General features: G+C 44.2%; 1 protein-coding gene across 3 annotated transcripts in view; it reads right to left on the bottom strand.

Moving 5' to 3' along the window:
• Nucleotides 1–17,456, bottom strand: part of LOC137434244 (RNA-binding motif, single-stranded-interacting protein 3) — a 561,728-nt gene that overhangs the window by 209,910 nt on the left and 334,362 nt on the right. The gene's annotated exons all lie outside the window — the stretch shown is intronic.

Genomic DNA, 17,456 nt, shown 5'->3' with positions numbered 1-17,456 from the left:
TGGTATATATACTTAAAGGTGTGTGAACTAAAAGGTTTGAATGTTGTGTTGCCAATGGCTCAGGTTTGCATTATACCGAGTGCCCTTTAGTTCAAAATGATTTGTGTGCCAAAATATTTTCTTTTGTATTTGCGAAAGATAATCAAAGACTGATTGTTTAAAATTTTGATTTTGCATGTCTAAAACTTACATATCTATTACTCAAACCAAAAATTGTTTTGTTTATTTGTAATTTCCATTCACACACTCATAAAGGGACCACTTTCTTTATTTTGCATTGCAACCCACATGTAGTGTCATATTTTTTTAAGTGAAAAGCCCATTTTAAGTGAAGAGCCCAACCCTAACAGGGCCACTGCCATATTAATGGATATTGCGCCTTTAATATTGGTGCTGTTGGCATCTTACGGTACTTATTCTTGCAATTTAATTTTTTTTTAGCAGTTTCAAGTTTTCTGCTTTTTATTTTTTCTACAAAACATGTTTTTAATAATCGAAGTTGGCAAAAAAAAATTGGGGGGGGGGAAGGGCATGCAAGTAACTGGCCTTGCCTAGGGCGCAAAATACTCTGGCGCCGGCCCTGCATGTACGGTAGCAGAAATTTTCTTCTGCAGTCTTTGTTAAGATTTGTGCAGTTTAATTAATTACAGTACTTGCAATAAGCATGTATCTTCTGAAATCTTTCATAATAAGATCTCCACGTGTATATTTTTCTTCCATGAAGCCCATGAAGCGAAGTGTCAAAATACTTGATGGACAACAGAAAACTTTGTGCTGAGACTGAGTAATCTCGACATTTCTAAGAAAAAAGAATGCAAACAACTAATTTTGTCAATATGTGAGGTGTTCAACAACAACAACAAAAAATCTGCTTGAGTTATACCATCGATCTGAAGGCAATGAGGAGATTAGCACAACATGAACCATATATAATGTACTTTATTACGTACAAAATGTGGCCAAATTGACCCCCAACATGTCCCCTAGATTTCCTTTCCCTTCCTAAACTCTCCGCGAACACTTTATCTATTTCCTCTTTTCTTTCTTCCCCAACTCGTATGCATTCCCTTCTCTCCAATTTCATCCACATTCCTTTCCTTCCTTAATTTTCATTATATTTCAAATTTTCAATATATTCCACAAGTCCGGCAGGAAGCTGCAGAAGTAACACACGTACGTCATACCTCATCTAGACTAGATTCCATTGAGCTATTAATCCACCAAATTGGAGCTTCGGAGGCAGGGCGTTACATCACGCATTTTCGGAGGCAGGGCGTTACATCAGGTATCTTCAGAGGCATGGCGTTACATCACGCATCTTCGGAGGCAGGGCGTTACATCACGCATCTTTGGAGGCAGGGTGTTACATCACGCACCTTCGGAGGCAGGGCGTTACATCACACATCTTCAGAGGCAGGGCGTTACATCACGCATCATCGGAGGCAGGGCGTTACATAACGCATCTTCGGAGGCAGGAAGTTACATCACGTATCTTCGGAGGCAGGAAGTTACATCAAGGAATCTTCGGAAGCAGGGTGTTACATCACGCATCTTCAGAGGCAGGGTGTTACATCACGCACCTTCGGAGGCAGGGCGGTACATCACACATCTTCGGAGGCAGGGCGTTACATCACGCACCTTCGGAGGCAGGGCGGTACATCACGCATCTTCGGAGGCAGGGCGTTCCATCAGGCATCTTCGGAGGCAGGGCGTTACATCATGCATCTTCAGAGGCAGGGCGTTACATCATGCATCTTCAGAGGCAGGGCGTTACATCATGCATCTTCAGAGTTAGGGCATTACATCATGCATCTTCAGAGGCAGGGCGTTACATCATGCATCTTCAGAGGCAGGGTGTTACATCACACACCTTCGGAGGCAGGGCGGTACATCACACATCTTCGGAGGCAGGGCGTTACATCACGCACCTTCGGAGGCAGGGCGGTACATCACGCATCTTCGGAGGCAGGGCGTTACATCAGGCATCTTCGGAGGCAGGGCGTTACATCATGCATCTTCAGAGGCAGGGCGTTACATCATGCATCTTCAGAGGCAGGGCGTTACATCATGCATCTTCAGAGGTAGGGCATTACATCATGCATCTTCAGAGGCAGGGCGTTACATCATGCATCTTCAGAGGCAGGGTGTTACATCACACACCTTCGGAGGCAGGGTGTTACATCACGCATCTTCGGAGGTAGGGTGTTACATCACGCATCTTCGGAAGCAGGGTGTTACATCATGCCTTCGGAAGCAGGGTGTTACATCACGCATCTTCGGAGGCAGGGTGTTACATCACGCATCTTCGGAGGTAGGGTGTTACATCAGGCATCTTCGGAGGCAGGGCGTTACATCATGCATCTTTAGAGGCAGGGCGTTACATCATGCATCTTCAGAGGCAGGGCGTTACATCATGCATCTTCGGAAGCAGGGTGTTACATCATGCCTTCGGAAGCAGGGTGTTACATCACGCATCTTCGGAGGCAGGGTGTTACATCACGCATCTTCGGAGGTAGGGTGTTGCATCAGGCATCTTCGGAGGCAGGGCGTTACATCATGCATCTTTAGAGGCAGGGCGTTACATCATGCATCTTCGGAGGTAGGGTGTTGCATCACGCATCTTCGGAAGCAGGGTGTTACATCATGCCTTCGGAAGCAGGGTGTTACATCACGCATCTTCGGAGGCAGGGTGTTACATCACGCATCTTCGGAGGTAGGGTGTTACATCAGGCATCTTCGGAGGTAGGGTGTTACATCATGCATCTTCAGAGGCAGGGTGTTACATCACACACCTTCGGAGGCAGGGCGTTACATCACGCATCTTCGGAGGTAGGGTGTTACATCACACACCTTCGGAGGCAGGGTGTTACATCACACATCTTCGGAGGCAGAGTGTTACAGCAATCTCTCAGAAGGACATTCAATCTGCTGTCCCTTCTATTAGCAATAGTTGATGGATGTCAAATATCCCATTGTGTGTTTCGCAAAGAGAATTTATTTTACGCTAAAGGCTCCAGTCACAGATGTACCATCCTCATCGAGGCCAGGTCTTAATTGAAACAAAGAAAAACTAAAGAAATAGAGAAATTAAGAGAAGGAAAATAATCCTAGAGTTTTTTGGGAACTGTAAAACCTGCCTTTTGAAAAGGGTCAGATTATATAACTGTTAGGAAAGACATGAGTATGAGAGAATAAAAAATTTGAGAAATTAGCGGTAAAAGGAGAGAAACAAACATCATAACAGCCCACCCTTGAGTTTCCAATGGCCACGCAATAATAGCTGGCGAAGCCGGTGTTGTCAATAAACGAGTACGTATTATGTTGAAAACCTGATTATGCCTTGGCTCGAGAATCCGAAGCGCAGTGGGCGCAGCCATCTTGCGGAGGCGGAAGTATGCATAACAAATTTAAAACGTTCATTAGGAGTTTCTTTCACCCGTCATCGTTTGATTCACAATCTTATGCACCTCCGATGTATTAATAAAATAATTTAAGACCAACATCGGCCCGCACGGGCCTGGTTATCTTCAATAAAACGCGTCACCAAACACCGGAAAAGCATTTGCAAAAATATTTCTAAAATGAAAGCGCTCAATGGTGGGTGCCATCGACCGGATGCGGAAGTTTGCTTAAAACAATTGCGAAAAAGTTCAATAGGAGTTTGTTTCACCCGTCGTTCTTTGATTCACAATATAATGAAACCTCTAATTAGTAATTAAAATACGTGAAGACCAACCTCGTTATCTTCAACGAAAATCGTCATCAAACACCAGAACCAATGAGATTCGAGCATTTGAAAAAATATTATTACGCGTTTCGGAGGGTGAAAACGGCGTCAAATATTCTAACATTGACGAAGAATTATTTTTTAGAAATCTCGCGGCCGTATGGGATAGTTTTTCACGGCCAGAAATATGGTATAAGCGGTTTACATATTTAGTTTAGAAATACGGATAGTTTTTCACAGCCGGAAATATCCGAAGTTGACACGGAATTCACCGAATTAATCACTGCAAGCTAACGTCTTCTGGTGGACGAAGCTGTCGTGCCCGGAGAGAACCAGTCCTGCCAGTGACTGAAGTTATAAGACTAGACACATACTGTGAAAACGTATGTTAAGCCCAGTTAAAATTTCTTAAAATAGGCCTTAAGCTAGCACATCGTATCGTTACTTCCTTAAGCTTCTTGTGACGTTTATTGTATGCAGGTATTGGAGAGGACTGTCTGCTCTTCTCTTTTACCAAGTCTTACCAGGTACGGTACCTACTACACCTACCTACTACCAACTACCTACCTACCTACTACCAACTACCTAACCTACTGATGCCATGGTGATGGGTAAAATAGTGGCAAGAGGTATGCAGGTATTGGGGAGGACTGTCTGCTCTTCTCTTTTACCAAGTCTTACCAGGTACGGTACCTACTACACCTACCTACGACCAACTACCTACCTACCTACTACCAACTACCTATCTACCTACTACCAACTACCTAACCTACTGATGCCATGGTGATGGGTAAAATAGTGGCAAGAGGTTTTGGCTTCGCCGGCTCATTGCGGCTTTGCAGTCGGTACTAGTAGCCGGCGAAGCCGGTGTTGTCAATAAACGAGTACGTATTATGTTGAAAACCTGATTATGCCTTGGCTCGAGAATCCGAAGCGCAGTGGACGCAGCCAGCTTGCGGATGTGGAAGTATGCATAACAAATTTAAAACGTTCATTAGGAGTTTCTTTCACCCGTCATCGTTTGATTCACAATCTTATGCACCTCCAATGTATTATTAAAATACTTTAAGACCAACATCGGCCCGCATGGGCCTGGTTATCTTCAACGAAACGCATCACCAAACACCGGACCCAATGAGATTCGAGCATTTGAAAAAATATTTCTAAAATGAAATCACTCACTGGATGGAGTGCTGGAGACAGCCATCGACCGGATGCGGAAGTTTGCATAAAACAATTGCGAAAAAGTTCAATAGGAGTTTGTTTCACCCGTCGTTCTTTGATTCACAATCTCATGAAACCTCTAATTAGTAATTAAAATACGTTAAGACCAACCTCGTTATCTTCAACGAAAATCGTCATCAAACACCAGAACCAATGAGATTCGAGCATTTGAAAAAATATTATTACGCGTTTCGGATGGTGAAAACGGCGTCAAATATTCTATTTCTTTCACCCGTCATCGTTTGATTCACAATCTTATGCACCTCCAATGTATTATTAAAATACTTTAAGGCCAACATCGGCCCGCACGGGCCTCGTTATCTTCAACGAAACGCGTCACCAAACACCGGACCCAATGAGATTCGACCATTTGAAAAAATATTTCTAAAATGAAATCACTCACTGGATGGAGTGCTGGAGACAGCCATCGACCAGATGCGGAAGTTTGCATAAAACAATTGCGAAAAGGTTCAATAGTAGTTTGTTTCACCCGTCGTTCTTTGATTCACAATCTCATGAAACCTCTAATTAGTAATTAAAATACGTTAAGACCAACCTCGTTATCTTCAACGAAAATCGTCATCAAACACCAGAACCAATGAGATTCGAGCATTTGAAAAAATATTATTACGCGTTTCGGACGGTGAAAATGGCGTAAAATATTCTAACATTGACGAAGAATTATTTTTTAGAAATCTCGCGGCCGTATGGGATAGTTTTTCACGGCCAGAAATACGGTATAAGCGGTTTACATATTTAGCCGGAGGCCGGCTTGCTCTTCTCTTTTACCAAGTCTTATCAGGTACGGTACCTACTACACCTACCTACTACCAACTACCTAACCTACAGATGCCATAGTGATGAGTAAAATAGTGGCAAGAGGTTTTGGCTTCGCCGGCACATTGCGGCTTTGCAGTCGGGTACTAGTAATGTGATGTCGTTAGTGGTCCAGCTAATGGCGGAGGTACACAAGCAGCCAGTTCTCGGGACCAGAAACCAAAGTAATATCTATAGACTAGAGCAAGCCAAACCACATACCTACGATGTCATAATTTTCAAACTATATGCAACATTGGTGTTAGATGATATTTGTAAAATTTCGCATCAATAGAGTAAGTGATTTCAGAGATAGAATTATTTAATATTTTCCTTCAATCCAATATGGCTGCCACACCATGTGACCAATGATGCTTTCGTGATCATCTTTTAACCGCCATGCTTAGTCAATGGCACACGTAAAGTTTCGAGTCAATCGATTTGGTGGTTTGAGAGATGTTTTTTACAGGTTTTAGGTCAATTCCAACATGGCTGCCAAACCATGTGACCTATGATGTCATAAATTTAATATCACAGTGCAAATGTGTTTTTTTTGGGGGGGGGGGGGGTTTGTATACAGAATCGAGGCTCGTGAAACAGCTAACATTTATCACAAAAAAAAAAAATCAAACAGACAAACAAAATATATAAAAAGAGGGAGTGGTAGACAAGATGGGGAGAGAAGGGGAAGCACACAAACACAACATTTGAGAGCAGGGACATCGGGATATGCGTGGGAGGGAGAGGGCTTGGGGGTAGGAGGCGTGGGAAGGGGGAGGGGGGGGTGGGAGAAGTATAAAACACAAGGACAACAAGGACTTCCAGGAAAGAAGTTGGTATTTCAAAAAAGTGGATTTGGGGTGAAATTAGCGGGGGTAGAAAAGATCAAGGTTTTGGATGGGGGAAGATAAGAGATGGTGGTGAACAGCTGTTTTAAAGACCTGGAGGGAGGAGTGAGATTGAAGAGAGTGAGGGAATTTGTTCCAGAGGCAGTAGAAAAGAGGAATGAAGGAGTGAAGGTGAGCATAGAGTCTTGATTTTGGCAGTTTAACCATAAGAGGGTTGCAGGCAGATCTTGTGCGATCTGGAGGAATATTTGGGGGACAGAGCCCAGAGAGAGCTGGGGGAGCAAGGCTGGAGAGGAGTCGGTAGAAGACGGAAAGACCACCAACCTGCCTGCGGTGAGTAAGTGAAAGGCCCTCGGAGATAGCTTCATCGCAAGAGATTCCAATGATTCTGAACGCTTTGGTTTCAACAGTGTGAAGACGCGCTAGGTGTGAGGCAGGACCACCAGCCCAGAGGGGAGAGCAGTACTCCATTGACCTGTGGATGAAAGCCTTGTATGTGGTGATGAGCTCAGGTGTGCCAAGGAAGGACTTCGCACGATGGAGGATGCCCAGTCGGCGACTGGCTTTGGAGGCCGGCTTGGAAATGTGGTTTTCCCAGGAAAGATCATGGCAGATAGTGAGACCCAAAAGCTTGAGTGACAGAACTTCTTGGAGAGGATTATTCAGAAAGTGGATGGTAGGGTTGTCCAGTCGGTCTTTTCGGAGAGACATCGTAAGAGTGTGATATTTGTCAGGATTGAAAGACATGTTCCACTTGTTTGCCCAGTCTGTGATTTTGTCCAGGTCTGCAGAGAGTGAGGAGGCTGCAGATTGCCGATCTGAGGGATGAGGAATGGAGCGGCAGAGAGTGGAGTCATCAGCAAAGAGATAGAGAGGATTTTCAAGAGAGTCAGAGCGATCATTGATGAAGACCATAAAAAGCACAGGGCCCAGAACACTGCCTTGGGGAACTCCAGCCTGAACAGGAAGAGGAGATGAGAGAAAACCATTCAGGGCCACACGTTGACTGCGACTAGAGAGGAAGTCCGCCAGCCATGCGTGGAGATTTCCATGGATACCAAAGGAGGAGAGTTTGGTGAGCAGAGCGGGGTGCCAGACCGTATCGAAGGCACGTGATATGTCAAGGGAGACAGCTCTAATTTCCTGTTTGGCATTGAGGACCTCCATCCATTGTTGAGACAGCAGAAGCAGCATGTCCAGAGTAGAGTGACCTGGTCTGAAACCAAATTGATGATCAGAGATCAAGCCATTGGAGAAGAGGAAAGATTTCATATCCGAAGCAATGTTGGATTCCATGACTTTGCTGATAATTGGGAGAAGGCTGATTGGTCTGTAGTTGCTAGGATCTGTTTTTGCACATTTTTTGTGTAAAGCGGTGATGTTGGCTGATTTCCAAGCAGATGGCAGATGACCTTGAGCAAAAGAGAGGGTGAACAGAACAGAGAGGGGGAGTGAAAGAGTGGAATAATAGGATTTTAGGACCCAAGGGCTGATGCCGTCAGGTCCAGTTGCAGAATCAGAGTCGAGGGTTGACAGAAACTTTTCCACCTTGTCAGGAGGAAAGGACACAGAGTCCAGGAGCAGCTGGGTACGACTGGGTACGGTGGGTACAGAGAGGGATGGGTTTGGGACACAAGATTTAGAGGCAAACACAGAGTTGAGGCATTCAGCTTTTTAACGTGCAGAGTCAGCTGTGTAGCCGTTTGAGGTAAGGGAGGGGATGGAGGGGAACAACCACCAGAAACAGATTTGACCAGACGCCACCAGGATTTGGAAGAGGGAGATAGATAAGAGAGTTCGGTCTTGAGAACGGAGAGATATTGTTTCCTGGCTCTCCTGAGGGTGGACACACACTTTTTTCGAGCTTTGTGAAAGGAAATGAGATTTCCTTCCGTTGGATTTGCTTTCCAGGAGACAAAGGCAAGTCGTTTCTGGGCAACAGCCTCACCACAAGATTCCGTGTACCATGGACGGGAGGAAGGGTATGACAACTGAAGACGAGATGGGATAAATCTGTGCATGAGAGAGAGCAGTTTACTTTGGAAGAATTCCCAGGATGAGTTGATGTCAGAGGCAGTAGAGATGGGAGACCAGTCCAGACGATTGATGGCTGTTTGAAGACCATGCCAGTCAGCCTGAGTGAAATGCCAGACTAGTCGATGCCGAGGAGGCTCTCTTAGAATGGCCAGAGAGATATCCGCTTTAACAAGCACATGATCAGAAGAACCGATTGGAGCAGAAGAAGAGGAGGTACACAAGGATGGGGCAAGGGGGGAGATTTGAAAGGGATGGGTGATGGGGAGGATTTTGAGGGGAGGGGCAAGGGGGAAGATTTGAAAGGGATGGGTGATGGGGAATATTTGGAGGGGAGGGGCAAGGGGGAAGATTTGAAAGAGATGGGTGATGGGGAAGATTTGGAGGGGAGGGGCAAGGGGGGAGATTTGGAGGGGAGGCGTGATGGGGAAGATTTGGAGGGGAGGGGCAAGAGGGGAGATGTGGAGGGGAGGTGTGATGGGGAAGATTTGGAGGGGAGGGGCAAGGGGGGAGATTTGGAAGGGAGGCGTGATGGGGAAGATTTGGAGGGGAGGGGTGGGATTGGATTTTAGAAAGTGTACGATTAATGGGAAACGAACATTTATTGCAAAATGAGTTTCTTGTGACCTTCGAGTCAAAAATACGTTTGAGCATGCTGGAGGGGGGATGGAGTGCAGGTGAGTTTAGGGAATGTATGAAAGAGGAACTGTAAGAGATTGAATTTTTTTTTGGAATGAATAGATTTGGTGAGCAAGTCGAAAACACCCTTTTAAAGAAGAAGAAGAAAAAGGAGTTATAATATACGACAGAATACAGTACTTCAGGGGAAAGTTTAAACATTTTAAAATTTAACAGTGAAAACTATCTGGGGAAATGGAGGTCTTTTTGAGGCCAATCCGTGGCCTGCCTTTTCTATAATAAAAAAAAGGTTTTCAAACATTTAAACAGCCTTGGACGTGCACCTTGACCCCACGGCCAAGGCACACCGTCTATAAAGACTGTTCCATTAGCATACACATGCACTTCAACCCCAAGGCTGAAGCACATGGTCATTCAAAACACATGCATCCTGAACCCGAAGGGCCAGATTGCATGGTCATACAATATGGAAATGGAGGTGAAACACGTGATCGAAGAACGAACGAACGAATAAGAACAACGAATAAACGAATAAGAACAACGAATAAGAATGAAGCAGGAAAAAAAAAATTTTTTTTTTTTTTTTCGTTGAGATTTTAAACAAGGACGTATGGGGTGAAAAGACTGGAAAAACTGAGAGAACTAAAGTAATTAGAGCACAATCAACGGACCGCTGAGAGAAAAAACAAAGCATCAAGGTAGGACATGGTAGCCTACAAGGCCTCAAAAGACGCGACACGAATTAACCGACGATTTTCGATACAGGTATGAAAAATTAACACTGAGAATCTTCCTTAGGACACACTATAGGTATACACACCGAAAGATAAATACAGTTTCGACAAAAACACAATTGTGAACAATTACCTAACTTCGAAAGAGTGAGCGCGTGGACAGCTTCGAAAATACGTGACTCGCTGACAAAGATCCATAAGTCATAGATCATATGCATGCAATTTCAGATTTTGAAGATAAAAAATTTGATTCAAACATTTTTGGCTGGTATACCACTTCACCTATGATGTCATCATTATCATGCCTCTGTTCCCCATTGAGAGTACTTGACAATGTGCCAAGTTTCAAATTTTTCCATTCAGCAGTTTCCGAGAATTTTCTTTTTTAATTTGCGTTTATTCCAAGATGGCTGCCATGCCACATGACATATGACATCACAATTATGATAAATACATTCTGCATGGGTGTCACTCCTACCCTGAAAGCTTCGTCTCAATTGGACATGTGGTTGCTGAGAAAAACGAGGTTTAGCCCGTACGGAGGGGATGGATGCACGGAGGGACGGACGTACAGATGGATGGACGTACGGAAGGACGAACAAATAACCTGAAAAATAATGCCTCCGGCCATCTTCGGTGGTGGAGGAATAAAAACGTAGGTGAGCTATATTTCTGGCACCCTTAACAAATTACAAACTTCTGGCACCTTCGGTGGCACCTTCGGCACAACCTTTCCTTTGCATGTGTAATAAATACAGTAGATGCACCATAATGTATTTCAAAGATGTCTTTGATATGACATCAAGTTTTGCAATCAGGGAGCCCAATGGAACTTGATTGTGGAGATTTTCATCGTGTGGTTCCTTGTTCCTTCCAGTAGTTCCCTGCACAAAATAGCCTTCTGGCAACATGTTCTTGAATGTGCTGTAACTGCAGCATTATAACCATGTTAAAGTTAAATTTGATGAACTGCTGTCCTACAGGAACAAACCCAGCCTATTTCAGAAGAAATACAAGGCTCAAAAAAGATGGACTATGCAAGAAAACCGCTTAGAATATATAACTGGTGCATTACATCAATGGTATATTGTGTCGGTGCTGAAGAAGAAATTGTATAAGCTATGCTCATTCAACGATAGCTAAGGGTAAGTGAGATAACGATGAAATATGTAAACCATTGTTGTTTCAACAAGACCGGAAGTCTAACAGCGGCGTAGCCGGGCTTGTAAAATATTATAAACCACAAACAGATATGATTAGCTTTTTAAACAGTCGTTAATGCTGCTTATAACATTAAACAAAGAAATTTGGAGGAATGCCGACATCCGTGAGGTAAGTTTTACACACAGAACGGAGCAAAGATCTACTGTAATCTATATACCCCCACAAGGGTTGGGTAAATAACATGACCCTTTTGCTGCAAAAGTGGCGTTTTTCACAGTGGCCTTTGGAAACCCACCAATAAAGGTTTTATTTTGATAACCACGAATGAAACCCACTTTTCCTGCTGTTTAACACGAAACTGAAAGGTAGGAAGCCCGGGGTGTGCTCATTTACCAAGCAGCTAGCTAGCGCTTGCCAAGCCAGCCGTTACATAACGGTTTTGAATGGAGTGCTTGCTCGAATGTTTAAACCACTTGGTGATCTCTCCACAAGAAACTTGGTAAATGAACAAACACCCAATGTTCTTTAGACCCGACCATAGATCGACTGTAATCTACATACCCCAAAGAGGAATGACACTTCCTGCCACTCTGGTAGTGAGCGGGTGTACTAATAAATTAAAATGTCTGTCAGTGGAGCCAGTTGTCATAATGACGTCATAGACGTAATGACGTAGTGTGACAAAAAGACACAAAACTGCCACTACTTTAATATGTAGAAGATGATATAGTTTAACCTCCAGTAACTTTGCAGTCACTACAAAGGGATTGGTGTTATGATTAGATTAAAAATAATATGAACGTTACGTTGTCATTGTTATGAAAATTATATCACCATAAAAAACCGAGGCTAATTCCTTACTTACCATACACCGCTTTATAACCTACACCGTACATGGTGTACTTACCGTACACCGTTAGTACCGTACACCACTTATCATTGATTCATGAACCATACACCCCTCAATCTAGAAACTTTGCAATAACGACAAAGGGATTGCAGTGTTACGATTATATTTACTATATTATTCGTATTAACGCTATTATCGTTATTACAAAGACAACACTACTGTATTAAGAAAAATGGGCGAATTTGTCCGAAGCGCCCTGAAAGTGAGACATGAAGGCATGAAGCCAAAGGCCTATTGTTATGGATCCGTCACTTCCGCCTTTGTTGTTATTATATACTGCTAGGATTTTTAGTTTCAGGTAATATTGTTGTTAAGATTTTTGTGTGAAATGGAGATGACTTTAGTAAAAGGTAAAAATAAATGTTTGTGGAGGAAAAAGACAAAACGCAGCAAACAAACCAGAAGAGAGAGAGAGGAGACGGCCATGAGAGAGATACAGCCATAGAGTCGCATCGAGGCTGCGAGCGGACTTTTTTGATATTGGTCGTGAATGAGTTGAGGCTTCCCGGGAATAGGATTGCCCGCGGCATCGTCCTATATTGCGATTGCAATTAAACCTGCGTCAGGTTTTATTACCAAGCGTGAGTTATTGTGGAGGGGGAGCAAGTGCCTCTATTACAGGCCGATACGCCATTTTTTCCTCAAAGAGGCCATCCGCTTGGTGCATCTTGTTTTGTTATTGGGATTCCCATATCGACATCATTGTGCTGATCGCCATTGGTTTCCATATCGGCTTAATCGTTGGTGGATGTGAGGCGTGGATTACACTCACGTTTTGGGGGATTGTTATCCCGTGCCGCCAACTGCCCGACCTCTCACCTCGTAACTCTTCGTCTGCACTCGCGCCGATACCTGCCTATTTTTTGCCGTCCTGCACGACTTCGAACTTCACCCAGCGTGTGGATTAGTGCACGGACTTTGGGGAATGTTGCATTCCACTCACGTTTGGCGTATCATGAGTTCATTGCTTTGAGAGCATTGGGGAATGATGGTACCATCATATGTATTGTTCATTTGATGCAAGTGACATTTTCATGGTACTTTCTTTATTAGTGTTATTATTGTGCATATGAGATTTCTTCATACAATTACTTGTTTTGTTCTACAATTACCTTGGTGTGGTTTTACAATGATTTATTAGAACACTCACAATAACAAATCTTTATGCCGTGTTCCCACCCGAGACTCTGAGGGGCACCGTAACCAGAATTTGGGGAGGTAATACGTAACACTATACGTACTGTGCCGTTGGAAGATCCGTAAAGTTTATGCTTTTGAAATTTGATGGTCATTTTAACAATCAGTTTGTTTGTGTTTGACACTGAATGAAAAACATAAGAGTAGAGCATGGCGATTGTGATATATGACAGGTTCGACGATAAGATTGGCCTGAACGACGTTGGAATCAAAATGGCGGAGTGTGGAGTCAGCCGTTGTATGCCGTAATGACATCAGACGTAATCACATTACCCTGTCATGTGACCAGATCCTTAGCTCTGATTGGTACATGTTTGAGAGGACATACATACATACAGATGGACAAACACTGTTCTAGACTGCTTTGCCCTATGGGCTACACTGCAAAAATACTCTTGCAAGTCAAATCAAGTATCCATTTAGCATTTAGCTGGCGGTATAGCCTATACAGCTGTATTGTCATATGTGCAGTAGCAATTCAGCTGTCGTGCCTAAGTTCTGATCTGACCCCAGCTAGAAAATCTGACCCCATTTGGAAACTCTTGTTTTGAATGCAGGGTGTCCCTCTAATGGACTTTAAACTCAGTGTCCAGCCTGCTAACATCAGTTGGCAGATGTAAATCCCACAGTGTGTTTCACGAAGAGGAGATTTCAGGTAGCACCGGCATTCTAAACAAACTAGGAGTTCCTGCGCACTCCGTCAAGTATCCTACGTCATAGTTTGACCAGTCAAGTTTTGGTAGGTGTGCCAAGAGACTCTAATTAGTACATACAGTCACGTGAAAAAGTAAGTACACCCCATGTAAAGTTTTGACTTTTTCAACATATTTCAACATACAGCTATTTGATCTTCATTTCAACAATATTGATAGATAAAGGTGATATAATAGAACAAATATCATGAAACATTTACATTTTGTAGTCCATTGTATAATTTAAATAAACATAAATGCAAATTTTGCATGTGGAAAAAGTAAGTACACCCCTACATTTATCAATACTTTAAATACCTAAAATTAGATCTTGGGGTTAGGAAATCTTGTGGTGAGGCTGTTGCCCTGAAACAACTTGCTTTCGTCTCCTGGAAAGCAAATCCAACAGAAGGAAATCTCATTTCCTTTCACAAAGCCCGAAACAAGTGTGTGTCCCCCCTCAGGAGAGCCAGGAAACAATATCTCACCGTTCTCAAGACCAAACTCTCTTGTCTGTCTCCCTCTTCCAAATCCTGGTGGCGTCTGGTCAAATCTGTTTCTGGTGTTTGTTCCCCCTCCATCCCCTCCCTCACCTCAAACGGCTTAACGGCTGACTCCGCACGTGAAAAAGCTGAATGCCTCAACTCTGTGTTTGCCTCTAAATCTTGTGTCCCAAACCCATCCCTCTCTGTACCCACCATACCCAGTCGTACCCAGCTGCTCCTGGACTCTGTGTCCTTTCCTCCTGACAAGGTGGAAAAGTTTCTGTCAACCCTCGACTCTGATTCTGCAACTGGTCCTGACGGCATCAGCCCACGGGTCCTAAAATCATGTTCTTCCGCTCTTTCACTCCCTCTTTCTGTTCTCTTCACCCTCTCCTTTGCTCAAGGTCATCTGCCATCTGCTTGGAAATCAGCCAACATCACCGCTTTGCACAAAAAAGGTGCAAAAACAGATCCCAGCAACTACAGACCAATCAGCCTTCTCCCAATTATCAGCAAAGTCATGGAATCCATCATTGCTTCAGATATGAAATCTTTCCTCTTCTCCAATGGCTTGATCTCTGATCATCAATTTGGTTTCTGACCTGGTCACTCTACTCTGGACATGCTGCTTCTGCTTTCTCAACAATGGATGGAGGTCCTCAACGCCAAACAGGAAATTAGAGCTGTCTCCCTTGACATTTCACGTGCCTTCGATACGGTCTGGCACCCTGCTCTGCTCACCAAACTCTCCTCCTTTGGTATCCATGGAAATCTCCACGCATGGCTGGCGGACTTCCTCTCTGGTCATAGTCAACGTGTGGCCCTGAATGGGTTTCTCTCATCTCCTCTTCCTGTTCAGGCTGGAGTTCCCCAAGGTAGTGTTCTGGGCCCTGTGCTTTTCCTGGTCTTCATCAATGATCTCTCTGACTCTCTTGAAAATCCTCTCTATCTCTTTGCTGACGACTCTACTCTCTGTCGCTCCATTCCTCATCCCTCAGATCGGCAGACTGCAGCCTCCTCACTCTCTGCAGACCTGGACAAAATCACAGACTGGGCAAACAAATGGAACATGTCTTTCAATCCTGATAAATCTCACACTCTTACGATGTCTCTCCGAAAAGACCGACTGGAAAACCCTCCCATCCACTTTCTGAATAATCCTCTCCAAGAAGTTCTGTCACTCAAGCTTTTGGGTCTCACTATCTGCCATGATCTTTCCTGGGAAAACCACATTTCCAAGCCGGCCTCCAAAGCCAGTCGCCGACTGGGCATCCTCCGTCGTGTGAAGTCCTTCCTTGACACACCTGAGCTCCTCACCACATACAAGGCTTTCATCCGCAGCTCTATGGAATACTGCTCTCCCCTCTGGTCTGGTGCTCCTGCCTCACACCTAGCCCGTCTTCACGCTGTTGAAACCAAAGCGTTCAGAATCATTGGAATCTCCCGCGATGAAGCTAACTCCACGGGCCTTTCACTCACTCACCGCAGGCAGGTTGGTGGTCTTTCCGTCTTCTACCGACTCCTCTCTGGCCTTGCTCCCCCAGCCCTCTCTGGGCTCTGTCCCCCAAATATTCCTACAGGTCGCACAAGATCTGCCTGCAACCCTCTTATGGTTAAACTGCCAAAATCAAGACTTTCTGCTCACCTTCACTCCTTCATTCCTCTTTTCTCCCGCCTCTGGAACAAACTCCCTCACTCTCTTCAATCCCACTCTACCCTCCAGGTCTTTAAAACAGCTGTTCACCACCATCTCTTATCCTCCCCCATCCAAAACCTTGATCTTTTCTACCCCCGCTAATTTCGGTCCCCATGTGTTTTATACCTCTCCCCCCCCCCCCTCCCCTTCCCATGCCTCCTGCCCCCAAGCCCTCTCCCTCCCACACTTCTCCCTGCTCTCAAATGTTGTGGTTGTGTGCTTCCCCTTCTCTCCCCATCTTGGCTTCCGCTCCCTCTTTTGTATATTTTGTTTGTCTGGTTGATTTGTTTGTGAAATAAATGTTAGCTCTTTCACGAGCCTCGATTCAGTATACAAAAAAAAAACAAAAAAAAAAAACTGCGGTCTGAGACTGATTGTTGTCGACGTTTCACTGTCCATGGTTGTTATGTCCATGTGTGGATTTCAGAAGGTGGAACGAAGCCCTCCCAGGTCTCAAAGTATCCACCTCCGTTTAAGTAAGGGATCATGATTCATGGACCAAGCTGTGAAGTTTTCTCCTTCTCAAAGTTTTGTTCCGAGGGCTCTTTCCGAATCGTCACTAAGCCCCTGACAGCTTCCAACTGTCGTCCGTTTGACGTAATATTCCCAGAGATTAAAAAAAAAGATCTCCTTAAATGGTTCTTTTTTTTACCATTCCTGGTGGTCCAATCATCACTGGTACAATTTTGGCATTCTTCAACTTCCAGGATCTCTTCATTTTTGAGATCCTGGTATTTCATCATTTTCTTCATTTATGTGTTGTTTATGCCAAAATTGCTGGGTACTGACACTTCAATGAGCAATGCTGCTGTCCTTTCTTTTTCTGCACATAAGTACTATGTCCGGTTGCAATGCTTGTTTTCTATGTTCACGCTTGATGGGATCATCAGGTCGTACGTGAGCACAACATCCTCATTTTCTACGATCACTGTGGTTCATGTTTCCATGAGTTTTATGAAACTGGGATATATAATTTTTTACAGATGTGCCAGTGGGTTACTCTCCATACGCCGTTGTGCCTTTACATACTCCAACATGGGTTTTTACATCCCGATAGGAGGTGGCTCGTGCTTTCTGTTTCTACCTTGCAAAACGTACACCTGTCCGACTGACTCAGTCCTGCCATTTTCTTAAGGCCAATGGTATGATGTCCTTGGTCTTGGGCATTTATTATGATTCATTTTGCATGCCAGTTGAGCTGACCTCTTATTAGCCATTCCAATGAGCCTTCTTTGTCTCTGCCCAATCCGTTCGTGTCTTTTTTTTGACTTTCCTGCTCTTTTATCATTC

Source organism: Myxine glutinosa, chromosome 10 (genome assembly GCF_964187855.1).
Source record: "Myxine glutinosa chromosome 10, kmMyxGlut1.1, whole genome shotgun sequence".
Lineage (NCBI taxonomy): Eukaryota > Metazoa > Chordata > Myxini > Myxiniformes > Myxinidae > Myxine > Myxine glutinosa.
Note: the sequence above shows the minus strand (reverse complement) of the source record. Positions and strands in the feature narration are given on the sequence as shown.